Genomic DNA, 17,084 nt, shown 5'->3' with positions numbered 1-17,084 from the left:
AGATATACCAGGAGTATAGTTATTTTTACTAGGATCAATAGGGATTTCTACATCAATCCATTTTTTTTAAATGAGAAAACAACAACTACAAAAACTATAATAAAGTTTAAAGGTATTCCTAGAACTATACTTATATTTTAGTGCACTACATCAAGAATATATAATTATATGAGTAATAGGAAGGAATAATTGTATATCTTACTTGTTAGGGTTATTTATTATTCTAAAGGCATGAATTCTGAGCGCTCAACATCACCTATTATTTGTAGCCTAGGTAGTTCATATTATTTCTCTGGCATTAGTGTTTGACCTAGTCTAAAATCTCTTCTTTCTGCTTGACTAGCGCCTTGTCTTCTCTCTAATCCCTTTGTGTTGATGTTTGGTCACAGGTCTTTCATTGGCCTTGTTCTCTTTTTTCTCTATGTCCTTGCACGTGGCTATGTTATTCATACCTATGGTTACAAAAGCTTCTTCTCAGCTGACAAGCTACAAATCCATTTTTCTAGCCTTCATCTCTCTTCTTAAGACCTATGTTTGTTCTTGCTTATGGGACATGTCCACATGGATCTCACACCAGCACCTTCAACTCAATATGTCTAAAAGAAAAATTATTTTCTTTTCTCCTAGGCGTGCTTGCTCATATTACTTACTTATTTCTGCTATGGTACACAAAGTCACCTAAGTTCAAAACCTTGATTTCCACTTTTATTCCTTCCTGTCCCCCACCTTCCATAAAGTTTTTAATGTCCAGATTCTTTTTACAAAATACTTATCAAATCTATTCACTTTCTTCTTAATAAAACCCCCTTAGTTAGTATTAGATCTTATTGCAACACAACAATAGTGCTACATATATTTTCTTAAAGGATCTTTTAGTCTTGATTCTTTCCCCATTTAATATAACATTCACAACTCTGATAGCTTCTGATACATAGAGATTAGGAAAGAAATATTCAGAACCCTTCAGTAGGTCTCTATTGTATTCTAAGTAAAGTTCAAATAGTTTGGCATTCATAGTCTTTCAGAATCTTGTTTCATTCTGATTTTCTCTTCATGTCATTTGCATGTTAGCAAATGTGGACTAGTCGACAATCCCTCCTTCCTTTCTTCCCCCTGCTATATTGTTCTGAATGACATTTCCTCTCCCTAAAATATACTATCCCATTAGCCCTCAGCTTAAGCAAATCTTGACCCTTCCTTGTATTGTTCATGACAACAAACTCCAAAATCTGAAAAACTTTTAGAAAGAAATTAATTAGGTCATTTGGAAGAAAAGAGAAAGCCAGAAAGGAGGTATGGCTTTCTCTCACTAGTTTCTTGAGAATTTATATCATATGGGATTCTGGACAAAGGTTTTACACACAGAAATACCATATATACCAGGTATATAGTTAAGTAATTTTGTCAGAATTGAAGCAAGATAGATTTATATATATATATATATATATATATATATATATATATATATATATATACATACACACATACACAAATCTACCTTGCTTTAAGGCTCACTATATATATATACACACACACACACACACACACACACACACACACACACAAAACTCAAAACAGAAGCTTGGGATGGTGTACTGTTAATGAGATATAAGATCTTACTTGTCCATTAATGTCTCAGGTAGAACCAACTAAGGGAAGCTTCCTTAGGGGAGGCTTGCTTATAGGAAGGCATGCACACCTTTTGTTATTTTCTAAATAGTCACTGAGTCATGAGGGTTGTGATAACCTCTGGGTCTACAAAGGTATATATACTCTGAGGTTTGCCTTTTGCTTTGGGGCTGACTCATTAGAAGAATGTTATTGTGATTTGACCAAATGAGACTCTGGGTAGATGTTAAAGAGCCCCCTGGCTTTGAAAAACCCAGATCTTGGGGCTTCTCTCTTGTAACTATGTATGCTTTGCCTTGGTCAGACAGCTGGATCTGTCTGTTGATCTGTGCCAATTTCTCAGACAGTTAGAAGCCTTGTCTGTTGGTCTTTATTTCTCTACTTATATTTTCTCTCTCTTTTCTCTGAAGTTCGGGGTGCTGACTTTTTCCCTGAAAAAGTGGATGTAATTTTAAAAGACAGTTGACCTCTTAATTAACTATCTTTCCTAGTAAAGCAGATCTAAGAACATATGCCAGTGTAGTTGCTGTTATAGATGGTCCTCTCAGGAGTTCCTGGGTGAATTGGGTCAAAACAATTATTTGGGTGAATTCAAGGCTTAGGGGAACTGGAAATATCTTGTAGCCATCTCTGGCATTTGAGTTACTGGGATCAAAATTCAGGGTGGGAATAAACTTTAATCATATAAGATTGAATCTAAACAGTATGATGATTTTTTCCCAAACAGTGAAATCAGTTATTTCTCCCCACACTTCAAGAGCCATCTCAAATGTCACTTGTCCCATGAACCACTCATTGACTTCCCCAGCGGAAAATGACCTTTTCCCCATTTCACATCACATACTAGTTTATATCTCTTCTATCAACTTGATATACATTATACTTCTTTGTATATGCATTATTTTCACACAAATACACATTCACCCTGCAATTTTGTAAGTTCCATAAAAGCAAAAGATCCATTTAATCTATGTTTCTCTATCAGAACTCAGCACAATGTTCTGTCCAAATGAGTTCAATGGATAAATTTATGTAAATAGATTCATACAGTTTTATCCATGTTCTTATGCTTCTCCCCCTTCATGAGCAATGACATACATTTTTAGGAAAGCAAGGAAGGGTTATGGTGTTATTTGTTAATATAAAACTGTAAGAAGCTAACCAGCCCTTTGGAACTTGAGACATTGACCTCATTGGCAAAGAACTCTGACCAACAAAGTTAGGTCATTCAGAAAGGGACACAGGAAAGGCATCTTGTAGCAGGCAGTATTTTGTTTGAATCTTGAAAGAAGTCAGGGAAGGCACATAAGTGTAGATAAGGAGGAAAAGACTTTCAGACATGGGGGACAGACAGTGAAAATGCATGAAGTTGGGAGATCAAGTATCATATGTAAGAAAAGCAAGTGTCACTAGATCAAAAAAAAAAAGGTGTTGTAAGAGTACTATATTATAACAAGTCTGGAAAGATAGGAAGGGGACAGTTTATGGATGTCTTGAAAAGCCAAACAGGATTTCTTATAGATCGTGATAATAAGAGGGAGTAAATAGGGAGTTCAGTGGTGATTAGGGTGACATGGTCAGACCTATGCTTGAGAAAGATTACTTTGATTACTGAATATATTATAAATTAGAATGGAAAGAGACTGGAGGTAGGTAGACTATTGTAGGTTACTGTAAAAGCCCAAGTGAGAGGTGATGAGAGCCTGCACGAGAGTGATAGCATTCTGAGAGAAAAGAAGGAGCTTGTATCTAAGAGATGTTGCTAAGATAAAAATGATGGACTTGACAACAGAATGGATATCACAATAGGGAGAAAGGTGCCAAGGCACCTGGGTGACTGGGAAGTTAGGAAACATATAAGTTTGGGAGTACGAGATAAAGAGTTCAGTTGTGGACATTCTGAGCTTAAGGAATATTTGGTTTAAGATGTCCAATAGGCATTTGGAGACAGAGGACTAGAGGTGAGCAGAGAGGAGGGGATGGAGGACATATTACAAAGGCAAGTCTAAGCAATGTAAAAATAAAAGATAACAGAGAGAAGAGCAAGTGGAAAAACTATGTATAAATGACTTTTTCAAGGAGTTTAGCTAAGGAGAGGAGAGATAGCTGGTGGTTAAAGAGATACTGCAGACAGTTGGTGAGGACTTGCTTTACTGTTGCTATTATTAGCTATGGGCCTATGATTTTATTGGTATTGAAAACTCCTGCTGTAGAAATTTTCTCCAGCAATGCAGACTGACTACTCATCTGTGTTGTATGGTCAGAGAGTTGCCTGAGGCACTGAGAACTTAAGCAACTCAGTCATATTCAAGCCATAAGTGTATATTAATAATGAAACTTAAACTCAGGTCTTATTGACTCCAAAGCTCACGTTCTCCCCACCACCACTAAAACATGCTGTTTCTCTCTTAATTAATATTCAAATGATATGTACTTGTGCCTAGCACATAGTAGGCATTTAATAATTTCTTGTTGATTTGTACTTTGATTCAATTAAAGGATGACTTGTTTCTTAGGCATAAAATAGCTAGAATTCCACATGATTTGTATGAAAGGATAATGTGAGAAAATATGTCTTTAGAATGAGTTTGAAGATCGATCCTATTTCATGAAACTACTTTCTTCAGAAAACATTTATTAATTTGTTTTTTTTAATATTTGTTTTTAAAATTTTGAATTCCGGATTTTTTCCTTTCTTCCCTCTTCACCCACTCCCACAGGAAAGATAAGCAATTCAATATAAGTTGTACATGTGTACATGTACATCTACCCAAATAATTTCCATAGTAGTTATATTGTGAAAGACTTAGTATATTCCCCTCCATCCTATCCTGCCCCTCACTTATTCTATTTTCACCTTTGACCCTACCCCTTTTCAAAAATGTTTCCTTCTAACTATACTCTCCCCCAATCTGTCCTCCCTTCTATCATCCCCCCTCTTATGCCCTTCCCCCCTATTTTCCTGTAGGGTAAGATCCACAATTGAGTGTGTATGTTATTCCCTCCTTAAGCTAAATTCAATGAGAATAAGACTGTCCCATTCACGTTTATCTTCCTGCTCTTCCCCTCCATTTTAACAGTTTCCTTTTGCCTCTTTTATATGAGATAATTTACCCTAATCTATCTCTCCCTTTATCCTTCTCCCAATATATTCTTCTCTCACCTTTTAAATTTATTTTTTAGATATCATTCCTTCATATTCAACTCATTGTGTGCCCTCTATATATACCTGTACACACATATATATGTACTCACATATATATTTATATAAACATATACCCTCCTACACATATATACATGTATGTATACATGCATGCATACACACATAAATATGTGTGTATACATACGTAAATATATGTGTATGTGTGTATATATATACACATATACATAAATGCACACATATATATTGCCTTCAATTGTTCTCATACTGAGAAAAGTCTCATGAGTTACAATTATCATTTTTCCATGTAGGAATGTAAATAGTTCAACTTGAATAAGTTCCTTATAATTTCTTTTTCCTGTTTACCTTCTCATGCTTTTCTTGCTTCTTGTAGTTGAAAGTCAAATTTTCTATTCAGATCTGTTTTTCTTCATCAATTATATTTGAAAATCCACTATTTCATTGAATGACCACATTTTTCCCTGTAGCATTATACTCAATTTTGCTGGGTAGGTGATTTTTGGTTTTAGTCCTAGCTCCATTGAGCTCTGGAATATCATATTTCAAGCCATTCAATCCCTTAATGTAGAAGCTGCTATCTCTTGTGTTATCCTGATTGTGTTTCCATAATACTCAAATTGTTTCTTCCTAACTGCTTGAAGTATTTTCTCCTTGACCTGGGCACTCTGGAATTTGGTTATAATATTCCTAGGGGTTTTCTTTTTGGGATCTTTTTCAAGAGGCAATCAGTTAATTCTTTCCATTTTTATTTTGCCCTCTGGTTCTAGAATATCAGGGCAATTTTGCTTGATAACTTCTTGCAAGATAGTGTCTAGGCTCTTTTTTTAATCATAGCTTTAAGGTAGTCCAATAATTTTTAAATTATCTCTCCTGGATCTATTTTCCAGGTCAGTGGTTTTTCCAATGAGATATTTCACATTACCTTCCTTTTTTTTTCATTTATTTGGATCTATTTTATAGTATCTTGATTTTTCATAAAATCATTAGCTTCCAATTGTTCAATCTAACTTTGAAGGATTTATTATCTTCAGTGAGTTTTTGAAATTCCTTTTCCATTTGGCAAATTGGGCTTTGTAAGACATTCTTTCACTGGCTTTTTGGGCCTCTTTTGCCATTTGAGTTAGTCTATTTTTAAGGTGTTATTTTCTTCAGTGTATTTTTGGGTCTCTTTTAATAGGCTATTGACTTGCTTTTCATTATTTTCTTGCATCACTCTCATTTCTCTTCCCAATTTTTCCTCCATGGCTTGTAACCAATTCATATTTTTCTTGGAGGCTTTTGATGCAGGAGTTCTGACTCTGCTGTCTTCCTCCTGCTCAATGCCTTGGTCCTTTTTGCCCCCAAAAAGGATTCTATGGTCTCTTTGTGCTTCCTCTGCTTGCTCATATTGCCATCCAATTACTTGATGTTTGAGCTCTTTGTCACAGTAGAACTCTGCTTCCAGAAGGGAGAGCTTTGCTACAAATCTCTGGAGTTTTTGCAGCTGCCTGAGCTATTAGGAGTGCACCCTCTCTAAAGTTCTTACAAGCTCTCTGGCTCACTGGCCACACACTCCAGAACCACCACCCAAGACCACAATCCAGATCTAAGCAGGATAAAGCAGCAGCAATTACCCTTTCAATGGTCACTTTGTCCCCCTACAATCTACAGGCCAGGAGCTCCTGAGGCAGTCACATGTCACAGCCGCCAGGCCTTATCTACCTCTGACCCCCAGGGGCAGGGGCCAGACTGTGCTCCTCTGTCAACCCCTGTTCCTACAGAATTCCACACTGACCTTTTGCTTTGTCTTTGGTGTTTACAGGTTGAGAAGTCTGGAAATCACCACTGCTGTTGGTAATTCACTCTCCTGAAGTCTGCTCTGGCCACCACTTGTTGGAGCCACCCTGGGGCCAGAACCAGGGGCTCATTGGGGACTGCACTCAGCTCCCAAAGTCCAGCAACAGACCATTCCTGACAGCCTGCCAGGCTGCCTTCAGTGGGATATTTGTTTCTCTCTGTATAATGGAAATGCAAATTTAAAGATCTTCCCTGCCCCTAGGCCCTTTGATAGGCTTAAGAGACTGTGAGAACCTTCCTTGATTTGAAAATATACTCTGCTTCCTAATAGGCTGAATGTGGTCATATGGAGCCTGTAGCAGGAGGCTTGGTTTTCAGGAATGCCCACACCTTGATGCTGTGTGATTGGGCAGTGGGTCAAGAGGGTGGTTACATTCTCTGACCCAGGAGAAGGCTATATAATCCCTGATTTGAGGCTTTGCTTTGGGGCTCACTTTGAGAAGTGTTCTGTGATTTGATCAGATGAGACTCTGGGAAGCTGTTGTTAAGAGCCCCCAGGCTTTGAAAAACCCAGATGTTGATTTGGTATGGATGTAATGGTTGGACAGTTTGGAAACCTTGATCTGTTTCTCTGTCTTGATAATTCTGTCTGTATACTCTGAAGTTCGGGGTGCTGACCTTTTTCCCCTGAACTAGGTAAAGGATACATATTTGACTGATTAAAGTAAGCTTGTTAACTCATTTTGAGTTGCTTTCCTTTATCAAAGCAGATTCAAGAACCTGTGTTGGCAGCCACCCTAGGGACGCTGGGGTGCTTGCTGCTACACTCTGTCACTTTGGGGGTTCTGTAGCTCTAAAATTTGTTTAGAATCATTTTTTTTTTATATGTATTGGAAGTGACTATAGTGGGAGCTCAGGCCAAATTTGTGCTTCTACTACACCATCTTGGCTCCGCCCCCCACATTTATTAATTTGTATGTTCATGGCAGTAGAGTAGATACTGAGGCAGGAAAAAAAAAAAAGATTAAGTTATGGTATGTTTCCTCAAGTAGTTTAATCTATAAATGGCATGAAGCATAAAAAAACCCTACAATTATAAGAGAATGTAATATACTAGTTTTTCAGTCTTTTTCTTGGCAAAGATACTGGAGTGGTTTGCCAGTTCCTTCTCTAATTCATTTTACAGATGAGGAAACTGAGGCAAAGAGGATTAAGTTACTTCCCAGGGTCACTCAGCTAGTGTCTGAGGCTGAATTTGACCTCATATCTTCATGACTCCATGGCCAGCATTCTATTCACTGTGCCACCCAACTGTCCTAGCTTAATAAGCTCATTAAAGTGGGAGAAAATGACAGGTAGGAAACAGAGATCCTTTCTCTTTTGGCTTCGGATGATGGAGGGGAGAAGCAATATAGAGCAGATTAGAGGAGCTATTCTAAAATTTCTTGATCTCATGACTACTTTATACTCTTTTTATTAACATTTAAGTTTTTCAATTACATGAATTCATTTTTTTAATTTCAGTTCCTAATTCTTTCCCTCTTTCCTTCCCCTGCCCCTTCTTTAAAAACATAAGTAATTTGATATAGCTTATATTTATGAAGTAATTAAAACTTTTCCATATTACTCATGCTACTAAAGAAAATGCAGACCAAAAAAAATAAAACAAAACCAAGAATAACAAAGAAAGTTCAAAATAGTATACTTCAATCTGCATTCAGACCCCACCAGTTCTTTCTCTGGGGGTATATTGTTTTTTTTTTTAATCATAAGTCCTTCAGAATTGCTTTGGATCATTGTACACACACACACACACACACACACACACACACATTTATATATATATATATATATGCTTTTTGGAGGGCAATTGGGATTAAGTGACTTGCCCAAGTTCACATCTCTAGTTTTTGTGTTAAGTGTCCGAGGTAAGATTTGAACTCAAGTTCACCTGACTCCAGGGCAGATGCTCTATTCACTGTGCCACATAGCTGCCCAAAAGTCTTTTTTTTTTTTGGAGGGCAGTTGCAGTTAAGTGACTTGCCCAAAGTCACACAGCTAGTAAGTGTGTCAAGTGTCTGAGACTGGATTTGAACTCAGATCCTCCTGACTCTAGGGCCAGTGCTCTATTCCCTGCACCACCTAGCCACTCCTTCTGGATCATTATATTGCTGAGAACAGTTAAAAGAACAAATTAAACAAAAAAAAAAACAATTAAAACCAAATTAAAACAAACCCTTTAAAACCACCATCTTAAAAATTATTGAGGACCTCCCAAAGAGCTTGTATTTATATAGGTTATAGCTATTAATATTTACTGCATTGAAAATTAAAACATGTTCCTATTAATATGAGCAATAATTTTGACCTTATGTACACTCTGAAATGGACTTAAGGACACTCACCAGATCCCAAATCATATTTAGACAATTGCTAGATAAGGGAAGTCTTCAGTTGTGAGGAAATCTCATTTGATCTTTCAGATATATAAAAAAATCTGTGTGGGATTTTTTAGAAATTTTGCTCTTAGGGGCGGCCAGGTGGCACAGTGATTAAGAGCACCAGCCCCAGAGTCAGGATGACCTGGGATCACATCAGGGCTCTGATACTTAGCAGCACACCCAGAAATAAATGGTCATGTAACCTTGAGCAAGTTACTTAACCCCAATTGCTTTAAAAAAAAAGAAAAAGAAATTTTGCTCTTTTTTAAAAAATAATATGTTGTGTCAAATGCCCCCAAATCATTGACATTTCATCCTTCTAGAAACTTTTCATTGCCTTTTCTCATCTGTATTAAGTGGATCCTAGAAATAGTGATTATATTGCCTTTAAAATAGATGCTTTACTTTTTCCCTTTTGATTTTTCTTGGGAATATTGCAACAATGACAACAACATAGACTGACAAATAGGGTATAAGAAATCTAATCTACATTGAATGAAGATTATGGTAAATTCACTATTAGTACTGATTTTCAGGGTCACAAAAAATGAAATATATTTTCCCAATAATATTAATATTTCCTGTCTCCTAATGTCCCTGTACTAAATTTTATCTAGCAGACACAGGTGACCAATTTGAAAACAAAACATCCTCAATGGACAAAGATTATGTCTTATTTTTCTCCTGTGTACCACAGTTCCCAGAAAAGTATTTTCCATGTAATACGAGTTCAGTAACTACTTGCTGATTTGAATTGAACATAAAGACCACAGAAGTTAAATTTCAAGTGAAAATCTTTTAGTCAGCTACTCTTAAGATTTGGAAAAAATTATTGAATTCTAGGAAGGCAAAGGAAGACCAATGGACAGACAAGGTAAAAGAAAGCTCCTAGGAATTATAATGGTGAAATGTCTAATAGGTCATTTTCATTACTTGTTACTTTTTCCTTGTTGTTCAGTGTTCATCTACTACTAGACAATAACCCCAAGTTTGTGATTTTATGATTTGCTGCTTTCTATTATAAACTTTAACCTTGTGACTATAATGAACTATGTAATAAATGAGCTTTAGGGCTTCTTTTGGCCAACTATACCATCCCTTGCAGTGGGAATGTTCAAGATCATCAACTGAATTCCTCTCTCAAAATGGAATCTACCTTTAAGAGATGAGAATAAATAGTCTGCAATATCAGTGCTATAGAGACTCTTTGATACATGAATTTAAGAAAAATTGTCAGCTACCTTCTATGTGCAGAGTGGTATGCTATGACTATAATAAGACTGAAAAGTAAAAAAAAAATAGTATCTCCAAATAATTTTAATATGTTATTAAAAATATATTGCGTTTTAAAACTTTATCAACTCATTTGGGATTCATTATATACATAACACTTCAGTACATTTTCACAAATGAAAGATTTCCATGGTATTTTAAAGTTCAAGTAAAGACATAAAATTCAGCTGTTCAGATCATGGGAAATACAAAATTTACATAAAATACTCAATGGACTGATATTTTCACTTGGTTCAGGCATGGATTATACAATTTCTGTTTCAAGGAAGAGTTACTTTGCTAGTATGTATGGCTGAACAGTTGGAAAACACGATGAGGAAACTTAAGAAAATTCCCTAAATTTATGAAGAGAATTATTGATTTAAGAATAAAAATCAAGAGCAAAACTTAGTAAATCATGATGCTTCCACTATGTCTTTAAGGATTGTCAATTTGTAAGTTTAAAAAAAAAACACGGTAGAATGGTCTAAAAAAATGATTACTCTTTCTGTTCAGTCATTTTTCTGTCTTGTCCGACTTTGTACCACCCCTTTTGAGGTTTTCTTGGCAAAGATACTGGAGTGGTTTGCCATTTTCTTCTCCTGCTTATTTTACAGATGAGAAACTAAGGTAAACAGGGTTTGGTGACTTGCACAAGGTCACACATCTAATAAGTTTCTGAAGCCAAATTTGGACTTAGAAAGATCAGTCTCATGACTCCAGGCCTGGCATTCCATCCACTGTACCACCTCGCTTCCAAAAACAAAAATGAACTGTATGAGTCAATAGTTTGAGGCTTAATGGTTCTGACTCAGCCACCTACTAGAAGATGACCCTATGATTTCTCCTCCCTTCACCTCAAGTTTCTTCATATATAAAAAGGAGCTATTGTCATTTGAAAAGTACTTTGTTAGTGGAAAAAAACGCTACAAAAATGTGAGCTAATATTGAGTTATTATATAAATTCATTTTACAATCTAATAGCCAATATGAAATTGCAGTGTTTTATTTCCAATTTATCATATATATATATTGCTTGTTTACACATAGTTATTTTCATATTTTCTCCTCCATTAGACTAGGAGTACCTTGAAAGCATGGACTGTATCTTGCCTTTCTTTGAATTTCCAATGCTTGTCAAAGTGCTCAGCACACAGTAGGTGGTTAATAAAAGATTAAATGATTTTTTAAAAATGATCTCCTTTTCTTAGTGGCTACTCCTTTTAAAAATTCTTCTATGTCTGTCCAGTGATATGAAGTGAACAAATGACGCCTGGACATGAAATATCTGCAATGTTATCATTATGAATATGAAATGAAGAGCAGTGTTTCTGGAATAAAAGGGCACTCAGGGTGAAATAAAACAGATATCATAATTTAATGGAAAGAAAGCTTTAAAGTGGAGGCAGAGGGCCTGGTTGGAATCTCATCTTTCCTACATGCTAGAGATGTGATTGGGTGAGTGAGTGAATGAAAATGTGCTTACTAATCACTAACTATATGCTAAGATCTGAGGATAAAAACAGAAGTAGGTCAACTCCTACCTTCAAGAAGTTTACATTCAAATGAGAAAAAACAATTCTTAAAGGTGAGTAAGGAGTACAATTTGGATTAGCTGTGAGAGAAATATTAATAACCAATTATTAAGATTTTTTAAAAATTTCCTCATTCAGAAATAAACCCCTATAGGTTATACGTACTATCTTATCTCAGTCTAATTTTACCTCAATCAATTAGAAAACATTATAACCTAAGCAAGGTGAATCCTGGTCCCTTGTGTTCTACTCAGACAGGCCTGGGGTAGAGGGGAAAAGCAGATTGTTTGTCTAGATTGCCTGAGGCTAGGGATGGTGTGGGAGTAGCAGTGACATAATCAAAATCACTCAGCCCCTCATTAGAATAGGTCCAGCTCTCATTATAATATTCATTGTCTCATTAATAGTTAACAGTTGATCAGAGCTCATTGCCGCCTTTTGGGAACACCCAGTCTTCCAAGGCAATATAAGCATCAAGAGGCCCAAGGCCAGTGTCTTTTTGTTTATGAGATAAAGCCAAATGACCATCCTTTTATTAATTATTCACTAGCAATAATTTAAAAAATGATTAATTACCCAGAAATTACTTCTCTTGAAATTTACATTTATCATAGCTGGGAAGTCACATAGGAATCTCTTCCTAGTAAGATAAGGATAAAACTCAGCTCTGAGTCTAGGGTCTCTGAGTAAATCATTTGCTTTTATTGTGACTCAGTTTCCTTATATGTAAAATGAGAGGCTTTGATTAGATAGCTGAAGTCCCCTCAAGTACTATATCTTATGTTTCTATGAGAACAGTAGCAAGAATTGCTAAATTGTTTTGTTATATGTTCCAAAAATTTACTATAAAAACATAAATCTTTTTAAAATTTTTAAGAAATACATTTTAATTTTAACTGGAAATATATTTGCGTAAAATTTAATTTCAGGAGAGTGTATTATATTTACAAGTTTGCTGGGAGAGATAAAAATAACCTTGTTTCTAAGCAACAAAAACAACTGGCATTTATAGAGTACTTTAAAGTTTGCAGCTTTGTGTACGCTTTTTTTTTTTTGAATTTCAAAATATTGCTGTTTAGGTAGGTACTGTAGGTATGGTAATATATTTCAAAACAGTGGCTCAGAACAGTTAAGTGACTTGCCCATGGTTGCACAACTAATGCCAGGCACTTTGCTATAACTAGGGATACAAACACAAAAGCTAGCTATTCCCTGCCCTCAAGGAGCTTATATTCTAATGGGGGAGACATATATGCCTAGTACATAGTAGGTATTTAATAAATGTTTTTTGAATTGGATTTGGGGTAATGATCAGGGAAGTATATTTTGGTCCAGGAAATCACATTGATGGTGAGTGGAAAAATATGGTAGGCCATAACTGGCTCCTGTGCAAAGAAATGGTAGGGCTGATTCGATCATATTTCTCAGAATAAGAAGGGAAAAGACTGGGGAGGTGGAAAAGATGAGGACCTCATTATTTCACAGAGCTTAGAGCTGATTGATGGATCTCTTTCTGATTTTGGTCTTTGGAGGTCTGGTTGGGAGGGTGTGGGAATAGGGTGCAAAGTGATCAAATGAACTGACTAAACTTCAGTGCTAGAGGAGATTAATTCCTTCTAGTAACAGATTTACAGTCATAGTTTGCTGAGAACAGTGATAAGAGCATTCTGAAGCCAGAGGAAAGGTGCCAACTCTATCTTTGTGAAATATGTAAGGGCATATTTCAGCGGCAAAAAGAAAAAAATATTCCCACCACATATGTCAATCCCATGGGAGAATCTCTGTTTTCGTTCTTAATGTTTTTGTATCTTGGACCTCTCTGGACATCTAGTGAAGTCTAGGAACCCCATCTCAGGAAAAAAAAAATGCTCAGAATGCTTTTTAATGCATAAAATAAAGAGGACTGATTAGAAAGGAAATCGAAAGGTTGTCCAATTAAAGATGTATATTTAGTTCCCAACCAAGTTCGTGAACCTCTTGATCCCTCTGCACAGATCCTTCAGGCACCTAGGTACCCAAGCTTAAGAAGACCTGAAATTAAAAAAAAACAACAACAAACTTCCCCCAAATCCTTTTGTTCCTGACTTCATGTCCAAATATCTATTATATCATGTGTACTCTCAAATCAATTAGCAAAAATGAAATAAAATATCAACTGTCAACATTAATATTTTATTTTGAGGTTTATATAGTCCTTCATAATATCTCCTTTGAACCTCACAACAACCCTGTAAGGTAGGTATTATTATCCCTGTTTTACAGATAAGTAAACTGGAACTCAGAAAATTTAATTGATTATGCCATGTTTACACACATGAAGTATGATTTAAAACCAGATATTCCAAAATCCAACGTCAGCACTATATCTAGTACACCAGTCTTCATCTTCCATGAATCTGTGGGAGAAATTTTGTTTGTTTTAAATGTCTTCAGTTGGTCTACATGCAAGAGTGAACAGCTTGAATTTGTGGTCAGAACTAATGTGTAGGAAAACAAGCTTATTTAACCCAGCCACTCATAAACTGGGTAATGAATAAACCAGAAGTGTTCATAGTTCACTTAACAGCCATTCCATTTAAAAGGAAATAAGCAAACACAGTGACACACTCAGAGTTTGGTGTCTTGTTTTGTTTTATTTTTTTGAATACTGACCTTTAGTTGTATTAATTTTGTGGTCTTTTTCCCCCTTTCAAGTTCCACATAGGATGTATTTTAGAAGTGAATAATAGTTTTTAATAAATTATCTGAAATTATATAATTCATAGTTAACTATGTAGACATTATTGGTTATCCTAATATCAAAGTTAGGAATAATTATATTGCAAAATATATGCAAAAAATATGGAAAAATAAAAAACTTTGTTGGAAAGGCTTTTAAAAAAAAATCTGTGTTACCTTTGTTGAACCACTAAAGGAACTTAATAAATTATAAGACAAGTAAAAATATAAAGCCAGGGAGCTGGAGTAATCAAATACTCCTTTTTCTTGTTGACCAAAGTAATCTACTGTGATTTCTTTTTCATTTTTAATTACTATAATCAAATTAAACAGCAAAATAATAACAAAAGCATCATTTCTAAGCCTCCTCATGAATTCTGTTTCTTCTGAATATTTTTTTCTGGATATTGTTGAAGCTTTTATTTGTACATAGTTATCAGTGTATATATTTCTTGATGGTAATCATTTCACATCAGTTTTCTAATTTTTGTGTTCTTCATACTTGTAATTTATTACATTCCTCTAATATATATACCAAACATATTTAGTCATTACCCACATATTGGGTAAAGGTTATTTCTAACTTTTTGATACTATGAATAATGACCCTATGGATATTTTTGTGCAGAGTTTTTTTTTTAATCAATAATATTTTAGCACATAATTTTAGTCATGAGATCCTAGGAATAAGAATATGGACAGTTTTATTTTTTAGATGTGATTGTACAGTGCCAACACTTTACAAAAAGAACCGAACAATTCACAGGTCTACCAACAATGTAACATTGTGGTTATTTTTCCCCTCTGCCCTTCCAGAATTAAACTATCTTCACCATTTTAGTGGACATATAGTAGTGTCAAAAGAATTCTCAGTTTAATTTTTATTTTTATCATTAGGAGATTTAATTTTTTCAGGCAGTTATTTATTAATAATCAATATCGTTTAGAAAACCACTTACTTGTTTATAGCAATAATAAAAAACCTAGTCTGTGTTTACCATAGGTAATATAAGCAAGGTCTAGATTTAGAATAAATGCTAAACTTTAACTGATTTCCGAGAAAGCTACAGAAGTGGCACATTTCTAGGGCAGATGATTTCTGATTGTGTCTTCTAATATTCTTTAAAATATATATATATATATATATATATATATATATAGTTATCTAGAATTCCCATAACACATTTTCCTTAGCTACCTTTAAGATTAAAAAACTCTCATTGAATAGTCTTAGACACCATTAACAAACCCACAACTCTGCCATCAAATCATTAAAAGTTGTGCTCATTTCTTCCACCAATCCTGGATGTAAAGTCAACATAAAATTTTCAAATCATAAGCTCTCCCCTATAATTAAAAATTTTGTGGTGGTTCATTTTGAAAAGACACGAACTGTTCTAGAAGCGCTTATTAAGTTAATACAGGTCAAAAGTCTCTGAGTGTCTGAGCAAACAAGAAGTTATAAATATTTAATTATATTGCTGAAAACTCTACTGCTGAATAGAGAACAAAAACCAAATATTCCATAGGTGTTTCTGTAAGCCATTCTGCTTCCATGATTTATAAAATGTAAATTTCACAAAAATTCATCCATATAAAAATTTGCATATAAAATTACTGTGAATTAAATTATATTTAAATATTTTGTTGAATTCTTGCTTAAAAAAACCCCACTGCTATAGTACTAAATGTAAAACAAAGAATCCTTATGTAGCACAAATGACCATTTACACTTTTTTAATGTATACTTTTCTTGTATCAGTTTTTCTTAAAGCAAAACATACTTATATTCAGTTTGTTTGTTTTTTTCCTATTCACATAGTAAACATCACCTATAAGTTTAATCTAACACCTGGCTGACTAAAGTAAATGAAAAAAAAAATTTTCAGGATTGTCATCTCATCTTTGAGTGTTCTTACCTACACTTCTTTTGATGCAATATTTTTCTATACTTACAAATGCATTTATCACATTACATCATATATCATATCATGTCATATCATACATAGAATTTGTACAATATCTGCTTTTGTCTCAACTTAATAATATATGTTGATATAAAAACTTCCAAAGACTAGAAAACTGAGAAAGAAAAGAAAAAGGGTCTACTTGCTAAAACCACCAATACTTCACTGCTTGTCTTCTGCCCTTCCCAATTCCTAGCCTAACTGGTTTTCCACCTGCTGGGAATTTAGAAAGGAGCAGACTTGTTAAATGTCATAGAGTAGGCACTGACAGTATCTGCTATCAAACATCCTGGGTAACTGTAACTATTCTATACTCAGGATGTCAGTTCTGACAGAATTGTTATCCTTGTTCCTTTCCCTTTTTGTGCATTCAGCATCTCTTATCTTCTGCCTACACTCATGGTACTTGCCAGTTGAAGGATCATTGTTTCTCCAGTTATGGACAAGTAGGCTTGCTTTTATGCATTGTGACAACAGTGGCAGTTCACAAATAAGGAGGGAAGAGAGAAAGGAGACTAAGAGAGAGAGAGAGAGAGAGAGAGAGAGAGAGAGAGAGAGAGAGAGA

The 17,084-nt window shown here is 35.0% G+C and overlaps 1 protein-coding gene across 1 annotated transcript in view; it reads right to left on the bottom strand.

Annotated features, from left to right (window-relative positions):
* ERBB4 (erb-b2 receptor tyrosine kinase 4) overlaps window positions 1–17,084 on the bottom strand; it is a 1,413,192-nt gene that overhangs the window by 885,579 nt on the left and 510,529 nt on the right. The window lies entirely within an intron of this gene.

The sequence above is a fragment of the Petaurus breviceps genome, unplaced genomic scaffold (genome assembly GCF_028583685.1).
Source record: "Petaurus breviceps papuanus isolate PSGF00001 unplaced genomic scaffold, PetGlider_PUasm1.0 90903, whole genome shotgun sequence".
NCBI classification, from domain to species: Eukaryota; Metazoa; Chordata; class Mammalia; order Diprotodontia; family Petauridae; genus Petaurus; species Petaurus breviceps.
The sequence above is the reverse complement of the archived record's forward strand: the minus strand, read 5'-3'. Positions and strand labels throughout refer to the sequence as shown.